The sequence below is a fragment of the Ailuropoda melanoleuca genome, chromosome 15 (genome assembly GCF_002007445.2).
Source record: "Ailuropoda melanoleuca isolate Jingjing chromosome 15, ASM200744v2, whole genome shotgun sequence".
NCBI lineage: Eukaryota > Metazoa > Chordata > Mammalia > Carnivora > Ursidae > Ailuropoda > Ailuropoda melanoleuca.
In genome coordinates this window covers 53,114,656-53,133,116 of record NC_048232.1, presented here as the reverse complement: position 1 = coordinate 53,133,116, position 18,461 = coordinate 53,114,656, and positions in this window count along the sequence as shown.

Here is an 18,461-nt window from a genome sequence, read left to right as displayed (position 1 = left end):
GTCACTAAAAAGCTCAGGAATCAAGTCAAATATTTTAATGCAATACTTTAAAAATCTAAATCAATGCAAAAAATTCGTAATAAACAAAAATAAAAATTTTAAGTAAAGATAGTATCAGTTATCCTTCCTGAATTTCATTCTGCTTAAAGAAGCCTTACTTATATTCAAAAAATAACTTGAATGTTATCTCTCTAAGGAAGATTCTCCTGCCTTCCCAGAGGATGGCACTTCTCTCCGCCCCTGCTCTACCACCATTTAACTCTTCTCTAATTGGTGTCATACCTATCCCTCCACTTACAACCCTTCCCAGTGAACTGTGAGACCTTTTAAACTATCCCTGTATTCCACCAATTACTACATATGAGGAATTCCCCAAATATCTCCTGTATGAATAAATAGGTTATGGTAAGTAGAGAGTGAGACACAAAATTTAGAGTCAGAAACAGAAATTGCAATTCCACCTCCACAACTGATATATTTATCAATTTTTTAATGCTGGGTATATCTCCGAGCATCAGTTTTCTTACCTTTGGAGTGGGAATGATCTTACTGCCACAGGATTTTTGTAAGCTGGGTGTTTATCAAATGTTTTAAAAGAGTAGTAAAATAAAGAGAATAGACATTTATTTATTCCTATGAAGTGAATAAGGTGAAGAGAGAGAAAGGGGACTGTGGTTCACCCAGCTAAAAGAACTACATGTCTGAAAACAGAGGCAGGAAAAGCATCAGGCATGTTGTTTGGGAAACTGCAGGTGGTTTAGCAATGCATCATGTGAATAGCAACAGAACATCATAGAATAGATAGGAAACAAAGTAAGCAGAATCCAGACCCTGGGTGAAGCTCTTCTCTGATATTACATCTGAGAATGGCATAACTGAGTTAACCTTTAATTAGCAAGATGAGTTTCTGTCAAAATTGTAAATAGGATTCATGGGCTAAGTTGAGTTTGGCTAGGGAGAAAAACTTAAATTAAGCCATTATACATACAAGTTTAGGAACAATTGTCTATTTCAAATATACCATGGAATAGGATTTAAAGAAGATTGTACAGTAGGGATTTAAAAAATAAACCCTGAGATATTGGGAAATTAACTATAAAAGATTTGGTAACAGACTGCAAGGAGGCAAGGAAGTTATTGCAAGTGTGTTTTTAGATTAGAAGTATAAGTCATGAGAAAGTATAATACTTAAATAGAAACACCAGGATTTAAAATTTTTCTAATATAAAATGGGCACCAAATTTTCTGGCTTTAGTGGTAATCTCTTTCTTCAAAACACCAGGTCTATTGTTTTGTCCAAGCCTTACTTAGATTTTAAATGTCTTTCTTGTCTTACTGCACATAGCAAGTAAACACAAAGAAGAACCAAGGGAGGAAGGAAGGAAGGAAGGAAGGAAGGAGAAGGAAGGAAGGAAGGAAGGAAGGAAGGAAGGAAGGAAGGAAGGAAGGAAGGAGGGAGGGAAAAAGGGAGGAGGAGAGAGAGAAAGAAAGGAAGAAAGGGGAGGGAGGGTTGGCGGGAGGGAGGGAAGAAGGAAGGGAGGAAGGGAGGGAGGGGAAGGAAGAAAAAAGCAACTATAATTCAGATAAAATCATTTTCCAAAAAAGGTAAATGTATGAAAATATATATTAAAAAATAGGATATCACTAATCCAGCAAAACTTGCATTTGAAAAGAAAGCATATTAGCACCACCTGTTTCTCAATTTATATATTGACTCAACAGTAGGAAGTTGTATCAGGGTCTTGACAGAACACAGATGGCATAATCAAAAGGAGTAATTGAAGAAGGTTTAGTGAAGGGGCTATCTACAAAGATATGGGTTGATTAAGGGAAACTAACAAGTATTGATGAAACATCCCAAGACTAGAAGCACTGCGAAGCTATTACTAGCTGTAGGCCAAGAGAGGGAGCGGTTACCAGAACTCAGGGGAAGCTGTAGCTTTAGCCCTAGGAAAGGGCTGCCAGATAGAAACTCTGACTTTGGGAATGGAGCCATTGTCAATTGTTATGGCTGCAGGGCAGTAATCTAACTCTCACTTCCCAGTCTCTAACAACCTGCCGGTGTGTCCCATTGACTGAACTAGTGGAAGCCAGAAGGCAATAGAACTCAGTTGATGTTCATAGAGGCCAGTCTTAGACACCGCACGGGGGAAAACAGTGATTAGTGGGAGGTGGAGGGAAATGGAGGATATCCAGCTCCCTGATAGCAGAAACCCTTTGTCATACATCTCTGTACACACATCTCACCACCACTACTTCATCACCTCTCTTTAGCATCAGATATATGATGCACACACTTAGCCTTCAATAAATGCTTATTGAATAAAAATATAATGGCATATCCGTTCTTAGGACTAGAATAAACAGTGAGAAAAGATCAGAAGACAGGAGGAAAGCAAAGCACACCTAAACTCAGCCTCCTTGGGTCCTCTCTCCATTTTACAAATCTATTAAGAACCCTAGAAGACAAGGTACCAGATGGAAGCGAGAGAAGAGATATTTTTCACATTTTTTAAGCACCTAGCTGGGACAGGCCTTTTTCCCTAGTCTCCCACAAAAGGGGAAGGCTCTATTGTGGGATGACCTAAATATATTCATTTTGACATCATCTCCACATTTTTCTAATCCCCCTCTAGCCTTGGAATACCCTCTCTAGTCCTCTCCATTAATCTTCATGAATATCCTCTTCAGGCCAAGAATTTATTCCCTTATTATATTCCTTCTCTATATAACTACACTCTATCGTGTATTTATTTGCTTTTTTTCTTGTATTTTGTATTTTTATTTTTTTTTATTTATAATAGCCTTCTTGTTTTTTAGGTATATATACCCTGAAATAGTACTCTGAAGGAGAAGAGGAAAGAGATGTAACATAAATTCAAAATATACCACATGACAGATGTTTCATAAGTGCCATCTCTTTATTCTTCACAATTATCCAGCAATACATATACCTTTAATCTCTACTCATAGATAAAGAAACTGAGGACAGCCCATTTTCTCAAATCTATGCTATAAAGCCAAGACTTAATGTACCATATTCTTGCCATGAAAAAAAGTCACAAACTCCCACCCTCTATTCTCACTCCCCAGTATTCATTATTTGTGGTAGATTAACAGCTCCAATCCTTCATAACCCTGCCCCCCACCACATCCACGGTCTTTGCCACATAACTTCACAGTTCCTTTCGTTAAAGAGGGAGAATATATCCTGATCCAGCACTTTGGATTCAGCCTTTTGGCTTTACCAGTGGAATATTAGCAACATGACATTACCAAAAGCTTGGAAAGAGCTTGCGCAATTGGGCTTGCCCCCTTGCTCCTCTGAGAACATATTCAAGTTGGCCCAGTGGTACCAGAAAAACGAGAGACACAGGGAGCAATTCAAATCAAAGCAAGCCCAGCCTAGATCAGCTGACTTCCAGACCCATGCGTGAGCTCAAATAATCCCGAAAGAGACATCTGCTAAACCAGATGAGAGCAGCCAATCCTCAGCTAACTTGCAGATCTTCAGAATACATGATTACTGTTAAAAACAACAACAACAACAACAACAACAAAAACTCTGAATTCAAAATGCCCACTTTTCTACTATCCCACGTTATTCTTAGGCCAGATACTAACTTCATCCTATGCTCTCAGAAACACTGATCTCTTTGAACCTCACTCTCTATTGTTTTAAAAAAAAAACACTAAACTTCTCTTACAAGGATCCCCAAAGTGTCTAAATTGTAATGTTTTATGATTTTATTTCAATTTTTATAGGGGATTCTATCATTCCAAGGTTTCCTCTTTTCTTCTCCCCACATGATAATGCAATGGTGTAGAACAGAGTGTCATTTGTTCATTAGTTTATTCATTCATTTGACAAACTTACTCTATGTTGAACATAAAACAAAGCCCTGTCATCATAAAGATACAGTTAAGTACATAAAAATTAATTAGGACAAATATTTAACTAAAATAAAAGTAACTTTCTTAAAAGTTTTTTTCATAATGAAGTTATTGCTTTTACTCATAGGGAGGCATTTAGGATTTATTCAGGCTCTAATTTTTTGGAAAGAATATCTTTATTTTAGAAGTAAAGAGGACTCAGTGAACAAACAATCATTTTTCAATTGATCATCAATTTTCCGCTTTGAAAGAGGTATCTAGGCCAGCCCATCAGCCAGGAGGTGCATCCATCTGCTCAGCAACTAACTCTCAGTCCAGTTTTCAAGATACCCCACAACCTTTCCTTATGTTGTAATGGGGCCTAGGGATTCATGAGTCACAGGGACACACTTATGATGAGGTGTTAAATCACATTCCCCCAAAAAAGTTACGTTAGAGTCCTAGATCCCAGACCCCAGAATTTGACCTTATTTGAAGAAAGGATCTTTAAGAGGTAATCAAGTTAAAATGAGATCATAAGGATGGGCTCTAATCCAATATGACAGATATCCTTATAAAAGGGGAAATTTGGACACAGAGGCAGACATGCGTAGAGGGTAGACAATGTGAAGAGACATGGGGAGACAGCCATCCATAAGCCAAGGAGACAGGCCTGGGACAAAGCCTTCCCTCACAGACCTCACAAGGAACCACCCCTGCTGACACCTTGATTCTGGACTTTTAGCCTCCAAAACTGTTGCTTACATTTCTGTTGTTTAAGCCCCTCCGTTTGTGACATTTTGTTATGGCGGCTCTGGCAAACAAATCCAGGTGTCTTTGTGCGCACTGACCACAATGAATCCACTCTAGTCATAAGGAGACCCCCTTAGTAAAAAGGAACTTGTTGTAAATTTGAACACTGTGTTTGCCTTTAAGCAGGACACTTTGTAATTAGAGAAGCGCATCTGTTTCCATGACACTGCAGTTTCAGTGGCACTTAAGCACTGATAAAAATATGACTGTGGTTTTGTGATTGACAGTTTACAAAGGAAGGGGATAAATGTCTATTTAATAAACTATGTTTGCAGAATAGGAATTTTCATATCACCTCAGAGTGGTAATTCCAAATTCACCATAAGTCAAAACCCTAAAAATCACTTAGGAATTTCTTTTTTATAATTGCGTACTCATTGAATTCAATGTAATTCGATGTAATCGTGAAACTGCAGCATATGTGCTGGGAAAATGAATTGTTAATATGAAAATAGGAATTTCTGGTTTTAAAGGATATTTATTTAAATTCTAGCATTGGCAAGTCTTTTGTTTTGAAGAGCTTTACCAAAGCAAATCTATCAGTTCTGAAGTCAGGTTTCTAGATGTTAATTTCAAATGAAGAACAGACGTGAAATTACTTTTCTCACAATTTCATGAATCCATAAATGACAATAGCAAAGTTGATGGTTACTTGCGATCTTCACAAACATTCCATCATTTCCACATGGCTTTAATATTTGAATCTGTCAATTATGTCATAACTTAAGCATACCATCTTCCCCCCAAACCAGCTCCTCCTCCTGTCTTGCGTATTTCTGCTAATGATAGCACTATTCTTTTAATTGCCCAGGCAAGAACTTAATTATTCTAGGTTTGCCTCTGTTTTAGTCAGGGCTCACCAGGAAAACCAAGCCAATAGGATATATATTGATACATAGAAAGGTACATTATGAGGGATTAATTCACCCAGTTACAGAGGCTGAGAAGTCCTGCAGTCTGCCATCTGCAAGGAAAGCCAGTGGGCCAGGAAAGCCCATGTTGTAGCTTCAGTCCAAAGTTCTGAGAACCAAGGGAGCAGGTAAGTCCTAGTTCAAGTCTGGAGGTCTGAGGACTGGGAGCACCAGTGTGCGAGGGCAGGAGAAGATGGGTGTTCCAGCTCAAGCAGAGGGCAAATTTGCTCTTCCTCAGCCTTTTTATTCTATTCAAGCTCTCAGTGGATTGGATGGTGCCCACCCACAATGGTGAGGGAGATCTTCCATACTCCATCTACTGATTCAAATGCTAATCTCTTCAGAGATACACCCAGAAATAATGTTTCACCAGCTATCTAGCATCCCATAGCCCAGTTAAACTGACACATAAAATTAACCATCACACTTTCCTCTTCTTCCATACCAGTCCAGGCCTACAGATTCTATATTTGTACTTTGCTTTGCATGACACTACAGTAGTTCCCCCTCCTTTTCTCTGGGGATACATTCCAAGACCATACTGGATACCTGAACCTGTGGATAGTACCTAATCCTATATATACTAAGTTTGCTCCTATACGTACATACCTATGATGCATTTTAATTTATAAATTAGTCACAGTGAGAGATTGACAACTATAATAAAATAGAATAATTATAACAATATAGTGTAAAAAAATTATGTGAATGTGATCTATCTTTCAAAATATCTCATTGTTCTGTACTCATCCTTCTACTTGTGATGATGTGAGATGATAAAATGCCTACGTGACGAGACAAAGTGAGGTGAGTGACGTGGGCATTGTGATGTTGTGTTGGGCTACTGTCGACCTTCCGATAACTCGTCAGAAGGAGACTCATCTGCTTCCAGACTGCCCTTGGTGGTGAGTGACTGACACCATAGAGAAGGGGGGGGCTACAGTACCTCCCTTCAATTGCATTTGCTCACCCTATCAAAGCAGCCTATTGAATGTATCCCCACCTGTAGAAGTTTTTCTTTATGCCGGCCTATCCAGTTTCATGTTCCTTTAAGCACAATGTTAAGTTACTCTTCAGCACAAAATTCAAGGGGTTTCCATATTTTAAAAAAAAATCCAACATTTTAAGATTTTTTTGTGATTTGTATCCAACTTATTCTCTCTTCACTTCCTCCTACTCCTACTTACCATTTTCCACATTCACCTCATTTTTCCCTTTTTCCATATTTTTTTCCAAAACTTTCTTTTTACTCAATATGCCCTTATCTCTACCAACTCAACAAGGCCCATTTCAAAGATAACTTTGTCCTTTTCTTAAATTTTATACAGTCACATGCTCCCTTGTTCTACACACTTGGGTCCAATGGATTTCTGAACACGGAATCTTTTGGAGTATCGACAAAGAATATGTGTGCCGTCCATTTGTTAGGTAACATCCTCAATAGAACCTGATCAGTCTCTTGAGATCAAAGACATCAACTTTTATGCATTAAAACATAAATAAAAACACACTGAATGGGATAAATAAATATTCCGGATAGCGGCGTGTCAATTCAAGTCAGAACTTGCAATTAAATGAGTTTACCACAAACTTATTTTTTAAAATTCAAGTCTTCATAGCTTTATAGATTTTAGAATTGTGAATAAGGAGTTGTGGGGTTGGGGTTTTCTCATACTTAAAATGCTTAAGGATTTACTAATTTCTATTTGGTTTGTATTTGTTCATACCCATGTATAAGGAGACTTAAAATTGGCCAGGTGCTATACTAAATATTTCATACCCATGCATCAATTTATTTGTGAAAGATAATAATAGTGCCTTCCTTATAGGGTGTAAGAGTTAAAGGAACATATTGTATCAGCCTGCTTGTTCCTATACATATATACCTATGACAAATTTTAATTTATAAATTAGGCTGTGCATGGGAAAACAGAAACCACTTCAAGCGTTTACAACAGAGAGGGGCGCCTGGGTGGCTCAGTTGGTTGAGCATCTGCCTTCGGCTCAGGTCTTGATCCCAGGGTCCTGGGTTTGAGCCCCACATCCCGCTCCCTGCTTGGCAGGGAGTTTGCTTCTCCCTCTCCCTCTGCCCCTGCTTGTGCTCTCTGTCTCTCTCTCACTCTCTCTCTCAAATAAATAAATAAATAAACAAATAGAATTTACAACAGAGAAAATGATTCAGGGAATTTGATCATACAAATGGCTAGAGGAACTGAGAGCCAAACAGGGAAGAATGCGGTCACCCAGACAGCAGCAAGAGCAGGAAGTTACTGTCACCCTTAGGATGGAGAGACAAAGGAGGAGGCAATGTTGCAAAAGCCCAGGGATGGGGGACACCTGAAGGAAGCAGGAAGCAAGGTGACTGCCCAGCAGGAGCCACTGTCATGGAGGAGATTTAGAGGCTGCCTGAGGATATCCCCAAGCAGAGAGGAAAGGGGAAAGATGCCCTGGCTTCTCCTTTCTTTCTGCACCTCCAATCTTCCACCAGCCAGAAGCCTGTTGACACGGGAGCCTGGGAAAGGCAGCCTGGAGGAGTCAGTCCCTCTGTGATACAAGGTACAGCTGGGGAAGGGCAAGGAATGGACCTGAACACAAACTATCCCAAAGCAGCCTGACACAATATGTTCCTTTAACTCTTACACCCTATAAGGAAGGCACTATTATTATCTTTCACAAATAACGAAACTGAGATACAATGAGGTTAGGAACGTGCAGAACTAGTCAGCAACGGAACCACAAGGCCAACGCAATTCTGTATCCAGGGCCCATCCTCCTAAACATCGAAATGTCCTGGAACTTAGTAGATACTCAAGATATTTCTTTATATTTTTTTTATTTTTTTAAAGATTTTATTTATTTATTTATTTGACAGAGATAGAGACAGCCAGCGAGAGAGGGAACACAAGCAGAGGGAGTGGGAGAGGAAGAAGCAGGCTTCCAGCGGAGGAGCCTGATGTGAGGCTCAATCCCATAATGCTGGGATCACGCCCTGAGCCGAAGGCAGACGCTTAACTGCTGTGCCACCCAGGCGCCCCTCAAGATATTTCTTTATTGAGCACTTACTTCCTGTGCAGAGTCCAGGGATACAAATACATATGAAAGCATGAGGTTAGAACACTATTGAACTCAACACTATTCAGCTCAACCAACATTTCAGGCAGCAGAAAAAAATAACTGTTGACCCTTCATAATTTTGACAACAGTTCTACTTACTAGCACATTCAAAAACTCCATAGTCGTGCTACATTTAGACATAATGTCAACTCTTTATTTCATGTGAGGAAAAATTGCCAGATAAGTAGTGGCAACAGCTGAGGACCACATTAATTTCTCACTCAAAAACCAGCAATAGTTTATGGCTATATATAAGAAAAACCTTATTTATTTACTGCCTATAAAATGCAAGTCTCAGAATGAATAAGATTTAGGAAGGCCAAGCAAGCCCTCCTCTGATCACATTAGGTCTGATTTCCCACTCTTTACAATAAAAAAAGGGGGAAAGAAGGAATGCCAATAAGAAAAAAAGCTGAGAGAAAAAAATAGGAAAACTCTCTTCTTGAGCTAAGTAATACTTATAATACAAAAGATAAAGTAGAACAGAGCCTTATTACTAACACGACCCACCATTGCATGGAGTTTTCTAAAATGAACAGTCAGTCGTCCCACGTGGTCCTAAAGTTAAAAAATATACTGAGATGTAGAAAGCCATGGGGCACCTGGGTGGCTCAGTCGGTTAAGTGTCTGCCTTCGGCTCAGGTCATGATCCCAGGACCCCTGCGTCAGGCTATCTGTTCTGTAGGAAGTCTGCTTCTCCCTCTCCGTCTGCCTGCCACTCCACCTGCTTGTGCTCCCTCCCTCTCTCTCTCTCAAATAAATGAAATCTTAAAAAAAAAAAAAAAAGATGAAAGTGTTTCATGGCTGTTGTTACCCTGGTCTCAGCAACAGTTGGGGGTCCTTAATTCAACTAATAATAACAATATCCAAATGTGCCTCTTTTCTTCCCTCTTCTTCTCTGCAGGTCCTCTGTCTTCCCCTGGTGTTCAAGTGCCATGGACAGATAAAGCAGGGAGCAGAAATCCAGTTTCCTTTACACGTCAGTGTTATTTAAGAAGAAGGGGGGAAAAAAGACATTTGAAATTTCTATAGTTGCAAAAATTCATTGCCTTAATTGTTGCATTTTTACAACTACCAGAAAAAAAAATGCCTTTTTACCTACATACTGCTTTTCTTTGAGGTAATGTCTCTATTGTTAATACCTATGTAAGAATTCTTTTCTGATTCTGGTAGTTTCACAGGTTGACTGAAAAATATTAAATACAAGACCTTACATCTGTGTACTTGGAAGTTTCAATTCAAGGCCATTCTGTCCTTCTTTAGAAATTCTAGGGAATGATTTCTAGCTTAGCAGGACAGAAAATAAATAAACATATATTTTCCTGTAACCCTCATTCAAAAACTAGGACTCCTATTTAGAATAAGTCAATACAACATCATCTCTTAAATTACCTGAAAGAAAAAACTAGACTAGTTTGTAGGATAAATGTTAGAAACTACTTCTTTGCCTGCTTTCTGACAGCGCCATCTGAGCCCATTGGGAGCCCTTTGTTGTAGGCTCAATTATGCTAGGAACCTGGGGCATGTTTCTGCTTTTTTGCTTTAAGTATAGACTAATTTTCCTAAATAGTGTTGTTTGTCAACTGTGTTTTTAGGTTTTGGGTATTGATCTGTGATTTTGTTTCCCTAAAGTATTGGTTTTAACTTATAATAAAAGTCCTTGAATAGACAGGCTGCTAAGTCTATAAGGATTTTTATGGAGATGTCTGAGTATTCACTGAGCTTTCTGGAAATCTAATAAAAACAATTTGAAAAGTCAAAAACATAATTATTTCATAATGCCTTACATGAGATACTCAATGAACATTTATGATTAATTTTTTTTTAATAGAAGAAAAAACAAACCAATGCCAGATGTTAAATTTTTGTAATAGGGGATTGGATTTGTTACCTATCCTCAAATTCTAGACACACTCAAGAGTCATCTGTGCCTATAAATTGCCTTGGACCCACAGACTGTTTTACTCTTGAGTTCCTTCAGAGGAACTCTGCTCTACTCTTGGATGAGTGCCCTCCAGTCCCAGCTATTTATTTGCATCTAATTTGTCATTAGGTTTAGAACATACTGTGCCTTTGTCGCTATTTATTCTAGTACCCCTGACCTCTCAGCTTCAAGCTGGAATTTGGGAGGGAAAATCTTCTTAGCATCTTCCTTAACAAAGAATGAAGCACAAAGTTGACTGGGTCTCTGCTTTTTTTTTTTTTCCCCTTCTCATTCCTAAAGACCTCTTTCACATCATCATCAAACAGTGCTCTGTAGGATTGGGCTCTGACACAGTTGAGCCATAAGGAAATCTATTTTCTTCATCCTTTGCTACCAAACTCCCAACTCCCAAGAGCCACTGCTCTTCACCACACCCCACCTTTCATTGCTTCTCTCTGACAAGAAGCCTGACCTACTCACATGACAGTGATCCTTTCTGGTCCTAGAAGAAGTTAGTCTAATCTCACAAATTCTCACTGGTAGTGACAGCCAGACCAAGAGGCTGCAGGGCCAGGTGACTCTGATGTGGAATGTACTGTTCTTGATTGAGCAAAAAGAAGGGAAATTGGAAACTCGGATTGAAGTCCCAGATCTATGAATCCCTTCCGGGATTGGAAGGGCAAGTTATTTGACCTCTCTGATCTTAATTTTCTCCATCAAAAAACATAAGAATGGTAATGGCCATTACCATGCGTGGTTGTAAAGATATCTATGAAAAGTGCCTACAAAGTGAATTTCAAGGTAATAGAAAACTAATGTTTAGATATTTTGTATTCTATAAGGCACAGAATTTATGATGCTCTTAAGGTTAATATTAATTTTTAAATGTCATATGAGTTGGAGAGCCATTCACAGTGATATCAGTAATTGGCTAACCACTTGCCCCATGTCTCATACCCACCCTTCCCTCCATTCTGGAGCATCTGCCTTCCACAAGAAGTCTATCTAAAGGGAACAGCAAATGTTTAGAAGTCCAAGGCCGTGCTCTGCAACAGCATTACTAAATTAGGTACAAATAAAATGGCTCTATTCCCACAGATTTTTTTCGGATAGAATTTTTCTTTTAATGTCTGCGGATAAAGTGATATTTTAGATCTTAAAGACATCCCGAGATGGTTTGTTTTGGTCTACTCTGTCTTGAGAGGATTTTGAAATTAATCTTATCATGAGTCCTATAATTTATTATTTCAGGCACACACAATTCCTGAATTAAATAACTGAACATTTTTTGTCTTCTTTTTCTTGGTAATTTATTTAAGATACAAATATGAAACAAAGCATGATTTTCAGAAACAGATTTTAAAACTTGAAAAAAGAAATAAAGGGCATCTATGTTTACATCTTTCTCTTTTTAGACTTATCCCAGGTTATAGATATGAACTTCAGAGGACCCACACACTTCCCTAAATTATACACAATTGTTGTATGTGCATTCATTTTTCTGGGGAAAGGGTCCTTACTCTCCATTGACAATTCATGACTCAACCAAGGTGAATAACAACTGCTCTCCATGGCCCTTAAGTGAAAACCAATGCCAATGGATGTCTGTGAACTTAAGACCTACTTCGAGTTTTCTTCCATCTACCATGAAGCAGCAGGTCTTTCCTCCAGTAATTATTGTATTTGTTTGCTTCCTTAGAAACAGCAAAAAGTCAGTGACTGGCACATCTCTAGCTGCTCAGATGAATGATATATGTAAATGGATGAGTCCTGAATATTACCCTTTGATTTCCCAGCTTGCTGGGGTATCTCTCTGGAGTTTTCTTTGTAGGGCAGTTTGGAAGTTTCTTTTGAACAGCTTTCTTTTTTCATTTTTATTGGATAAGAAATTACTCTACATTCTGTTCAACAGGGAACACATTATTCTGTCAAAGCTGCATAGAAAGAGAAGCATTTTCAAAATGAGTATCACATAGAGGAGAGATATAATTCTTGAAAGAAGTTTGGCTCAGTAAGATAAACAGAAAAAAAATATTCTGGAGAGATTTATGAGGAACAATGAACTTCGGTCATGTCCGACTTTCTATTTGAGGGAGAGCAAGCTCCCTTCTATAGTTATTGACACTCGTTTTTGTTGTCGTTGTTTTCATCAGGCATTATATTAAGAGACTTAACAAAGTGTCAGAGTATTTAGGATGCCTCTGAATATACAGAAGATATATATACCTCTCTCCAGCCAGGTAAATTATTCTCTGAGGGTAAATTGAGCCCTATTTATAATGACATTAACTCTTTTAGCATGGAAGAATCTCTAGAAAGAGAATGTTGATAGTACACCTGAACAGCATACTACATAAGCAGCTTACTTCTCCAGTAAGATCAGAATCACTATGCTAGAAATAAAATAGGACAGATGTGTTACTTGGAGCACATATTTACTGCCTATGTTCTGCCTTCTTCATCCCTTCAAGAGCAAGCAACACACTTAATCAAATATGATGAACCTGAATCAAATCTCTTCTGCTCAAAAAAAAAAAATCACAAAAAACAAAAACAACAACAACAACAAAACACCTCTGAGATGAACTTCTGAGCAACAGCATCCCTTAATTAGAGATTCAAGAGTTTCTCCCTACTATCCAACAATGCTAGAATTCTATATTGGGAACTATACACAACCTTACAGGACTCCAGAAGGTAGAGGACAAACAATGAAGAATGGAAGAAACGAAGGGAAGGGAAGGAGAGAAGGAGCCTTGGTTCAATTAATGAGAGGAAAGCGGTGTGTTTATCAGCAGAGATCACTTTAAACAGAGACAACTCAAGCAGTGAACTCTAGGCCATGATTTGAGGTATTCTAGAAAAGCTTTTCCCATTCATCTGTTCCCCATCGCCACCCCACCCCCAATCCAAATTCAAGCCCACAGCCCCTTACTGGAAACCCAAGAGGCCAGCAGGAATTTGGAATTCTGAATTTCTTGTACTTCAGGAATTTGATAAAAGTACATATACTTTATATTATGTAACACCCTATAGTGGAGTACCATCATCAAATACATTAATATTTCTGCTGCAAAATATATGAATATCCACCCTAAATGTGAAAACAAAGACCATAAATAGTCTTATGTCAATTCATACCAGGTTTGGACCCAATTAGATCAGGTAGGCCTTTGTCACCAAATTATTCTTTCAAGTTGGAATACGACTATTTTAATTCATCCCAGGCAGTCTTTCCCAGCTCTCCCACCCACCACACCTTCCATAGAAATCACTATTGCTTGAGTGACCCTAAGCTCTCCAGATTTCATTTTAATATTTGAATAAAAATGAGTCAAGTTCTCCTCCAATGAAGAATGGGAAACTTCCTGCCTGCCACCCCATCCAATCTCCAAGCCTTCTGATTTGTCCTTTCTGCCATGTTCCCATCTCCCTTGCATCTGGCTTCTGATGTCTGTTTCGTGTTCTCTGCTTTGTGTGACCCCACTATGGCATATAACCTCTTTTCCTTTGAGTGTCCATTACTAATAAAGCAAAGTGGGGATAGACAGGAGGAGAGCGATACAGGTGATATTAAGGCTGTATAATGAATGGGACTTGGCTTTACAGGCTCCCAGAAAAGGAGAGACATTTTGTTTCTGGCTTGGGTGAATGCTTAGGAAGCACTCCCTACCAATATAGATATGAAGAAGCTTCACTGAAAATATCTTATATTCTATATCAGAATTTTACCAAAGACATAGGGATAATGGGAGTGGGGATTATATCTTAGCACAACACAGAAAATGAATGGAAAATGGAAACTTCAGAGCTTTTCTCCATTCCCACCACGTGGGACTTTAACTGCCTGTCTCTTCACAGGACTCCAGACTCTGGCTATGATTTTTGGCGCTCCTCTCATTGTATCTGTGCCATCCAATACAGTAACCTACCAGCCACATGTGCCCACTGAGCTCTTGAAATTTGGCTAGTCCAAATTGGGACATGCTGTCAAGGTAAAATATATTACTAAAATTAGCTTCACCTGTTTTTTTTCCCCACTTTTTAAATCTAGCTACTGGAAAATTTAAAAGTATATGAATGACTCACACTATGTTTTTCTTGGATGGTGCTGATCTAAGTCTTTCCCTTATCTTTCTCCCTCTCAAGAGTCTCTCTCCTCCTCTCTCTTGGTCTTCTTTCAAAACTTCTTTCAGAAGTTCTCCCATTCAGTATAGGAAGCAAGCAATACAGCTCCCTCCTGATCTATCTTATCTTGACCAAGCCCACTTGAAAACGAGGGAGGACAGGGTGAGGGAGTGTAGGGGACAGTTTCCCATTTCATTCTCAGAGTGGCTGTTTGGGTACTTTCTTAAACATGGTTTATTTTTATTCAAAGACAAATTGTGTTCTGACCTTAAAATATAAAAATCTTCTTTCTACTACAAACATATACAGAAAAAAATGTATTTACCAGTCATCAACTCTGAAGACTCTGTAGAACTTGAGCCACTTGAAATGTTGACTTTTGGTCTCTATTGAACTGATGTGAAAAATCTTGAATAGCAACTGATTCTGTGAGTCTCAGAGAACCCAAGACTGGGAAGCAAAGCAAGAGGAGGTTGACACCCCTTAAGGGGATTTCATCCAGAGCATGGCAAGGTGTGATGAAACAAGTCTGCCTGTTAGAAAACACCTCTTCACTTAATCAGTGCATACATACTGAGCCCTACTGGAAAGGAACGATGCCAGGGCTGGGCAGTAGGTGCTCATCACACTCAAGTTCCCTGGAGGCAGTGTTCTCTCCTGGACACTGAGTGCCAATAAGTAAGTGTCTGATATTCTCATCTCCATACTTGAACATTGTTACTTTCTGATGGTGTAATGTGATGGTAAAAAAATGAGTCATTAGGGGCGCCTGGGTGGTGCAGTCGTTAAGCGTCTGCCTTCAGCTCAGGGAGTGATCCTGGCATTATGGGATCGAGCCCCACATCAGGCTCCTCCACTATGAGCCTGCTTCTTCCTCTCCTACTCCCCCTGCTTGTGTTCCCTCTCTTGCTGGCTGTCTCTATCTCTGTTAAATAAATTAATAAAATCTTTTTTTAAAAAATGAGTCATTAGTTTTATCTTCCCATTAGAGGAGAAAAATAAAGATAACACTGATGTTAAGTTCCACAAATTAATCTAAAAGACAAGAAAAAGAGAAAGATCATTCCACAGCCTACTTTTATTAATATAGCTAACAAAAATATCTTGCCTTTTTCCTTGAAATGACCAGCCTACTTTATGCGATTTAAGAACTCAGGAAATGTGACAGAGTATAATTACCTGCGCCTGCCTTTTTTTTAAAAGAGGTACCAGAATAAAAAGATCATCAAGTTCTAATAAACACCTGCAAGAGCTGTAGAAAAATCAGTGGTTATTATGATTCTCGTGGAGCATGCTACTTTTTATTAACAATTACCAGGATAACTTAAACTTTGTACATACACTATTTTTCTGAAGATAAATTTGGTAGGTTAAGTGAACTTTTAAAAAGTTATTCTAGGTATGTTTATTTCATAAATGTAAAGAAAAGTCCCTCAATTATTAACATCATTGAAGTCCACATATATTCCCAGAGATACCAGTTCTTCTCTCTTAATTAGTTGGAATTTCGCATCATTTAGATACTTTAAAAGCTCAAATTCATGTTTAATAAGTAGTAAAGATAACAGCTGGCACCATATATTTACTAAGTGCTAAGCACCTTTCTAAGTGCTTTGCATATATTGAATTATTCAATCCTTACAACAAGATTTAGAGGTAAATATTATTTTCCACATTTTACAAGTGAGGAAACTGAAGCACAGAGAGATTAAGGTACTTGCCCAAGGTCATCAGGACATTAAGGGCAGAACTTGGGTGACCCCACCCAGTGAGTCTGATTCACTTTTCAACCTTGTGCTCTACTTCTTAACAAAATAATAACTAATAATAGTAAACGATATTTGATGTGGCTGTTTAATTAATAATGTTAAAACTGTCCCAAAACACATCTTCTTACAAAACTGAGCACAAATAGTAAACAAAGCAGACATCAAAATCAATCTACCTTAAAACTAAACTCCAGGTACAGTCACTCAAAATGATCCTTACACACCAGCAATTTACCTCCGCACATCATATGCAGCTGCACCGACCCTGAAGTTGAAACATAGAAAATTGTTGGTAAAGCTGAAAAACAGCTGAAAAAATGTGAGACTTGCTACCAAGACCAGCATGTGGTAGTTGAAGGGGATCAGTGCTGCAGTCCCCATGGGAAATGAAAAAGACCAAAAATGGCAGTAGCAGAGGGAATGAAGAAAGGGGGACAGGAGAAGTAGATGGAACTTAGGTGGAGGTGATTTGGCTACTGAATGGATGTAACAAGAAAAAGATACATATTTGAGATTATTGCTCAGGGACCAGGCTTGAATGAGGCTAAGAGAATGAAGATGCCTGACACACTTTATTGTAGGGGGCAGGGAAGAAAAGGCAGGTTTGAGGGTATAGACAGTGAATTCACCTTGGGAAGTGCTTGGTTTAAAGTGGGTTAAATGGATGAAGGGTAATAAGGAGGACACTTGTGATGAGAAGTGGGTATTACATGTAAATGATGAAACTAAATTCTACTCCTGAAACTAATATTACATTGTATGTTAACTAACTGGAATGCAAATAAAAATTTGAAACAAAAAAATAAATAAATAAAGTGTGAATGGGATATCAGATGATAATGTCTGGGAAGTGGCTGGAGGATGAATCTGAAGTGCAAGAGAGAAGTCTATGTTGAATATAGAGTGGCCATCAACACATACATTATAGTTTCAACTATAGACACACTACCCCTACCCCTAAGCATAGTGTTTCTACAGGCAGTCTTCCTAAAGTGATTTTATTAAAACTCTCCTCATATTCATGAAGTACCAACTGTAACTATGGCATTGTGATAAGTACCGTGGAAATTCAAAAAGGCCTGTACGTACATTTTAATTTTACACTCCCTCAAAGAACTTGCATTTGAACAGAGTTAAGAAGACGAACTCATAAGACAGAATCTGATGAAAATCATCACAGAAGCACAAAACCTTTTAGGGAATAAAATAAACCACATTAGTTGGTGAGATCAGGGAATATTTAATGAGGGAAAAGGTATTTGACCAAGACAAGGTAAAAAAAAAGATAGGAAGGATGAGATGGAGGTAAAAGGAACCACTTCTAGGGTTAGTTAAAGCTTAGTTGCAGAGGATAGAATCCACACCAACCTCTTTAAATCGAAAGGGGTTGCTCTAATTCCCAGGTATTTAAAGGTGTACAGAGAAAATGGAAGAACTAAATAAACAAACTCTGGGCAGAGTGTCCAAGAATAACTCCCAAGTTTCCACTGTGGGAATGGGCTTCCTAGACACTGCCTCACCTGCCACCATCAAGGAGCCACCACTTCCAAGGCCAGAACCAGTGCCATTTGCCTCTACAGCAATCTGCACCAGCCAAATGGATACTTTTTGCCCTTCATCCCTTTATGGCATCCCTTTATGTTCATCTGACTGACTGGACCTAAATCGCATCTGACACCCTTGCTAGGAGGTGTGATTTTTAGCTTTCTAGTCTCTGCAGTACTGAAGGACACACTAAAAGGAAGGTGGAAAAGATGGTAGGTAAGACAATCTACGTATCTGCCACACTGGACATTTTGGCAACTTGTGATTAGGCGAGGAACCAACCATCCACCTACCAATTCATTTGCTCATTCACCCAAAAAAAAATTTTGGTGTTAACAATGTGCTAATACTCAATATTAATTTTACATTTCTACTTTTTTTTTT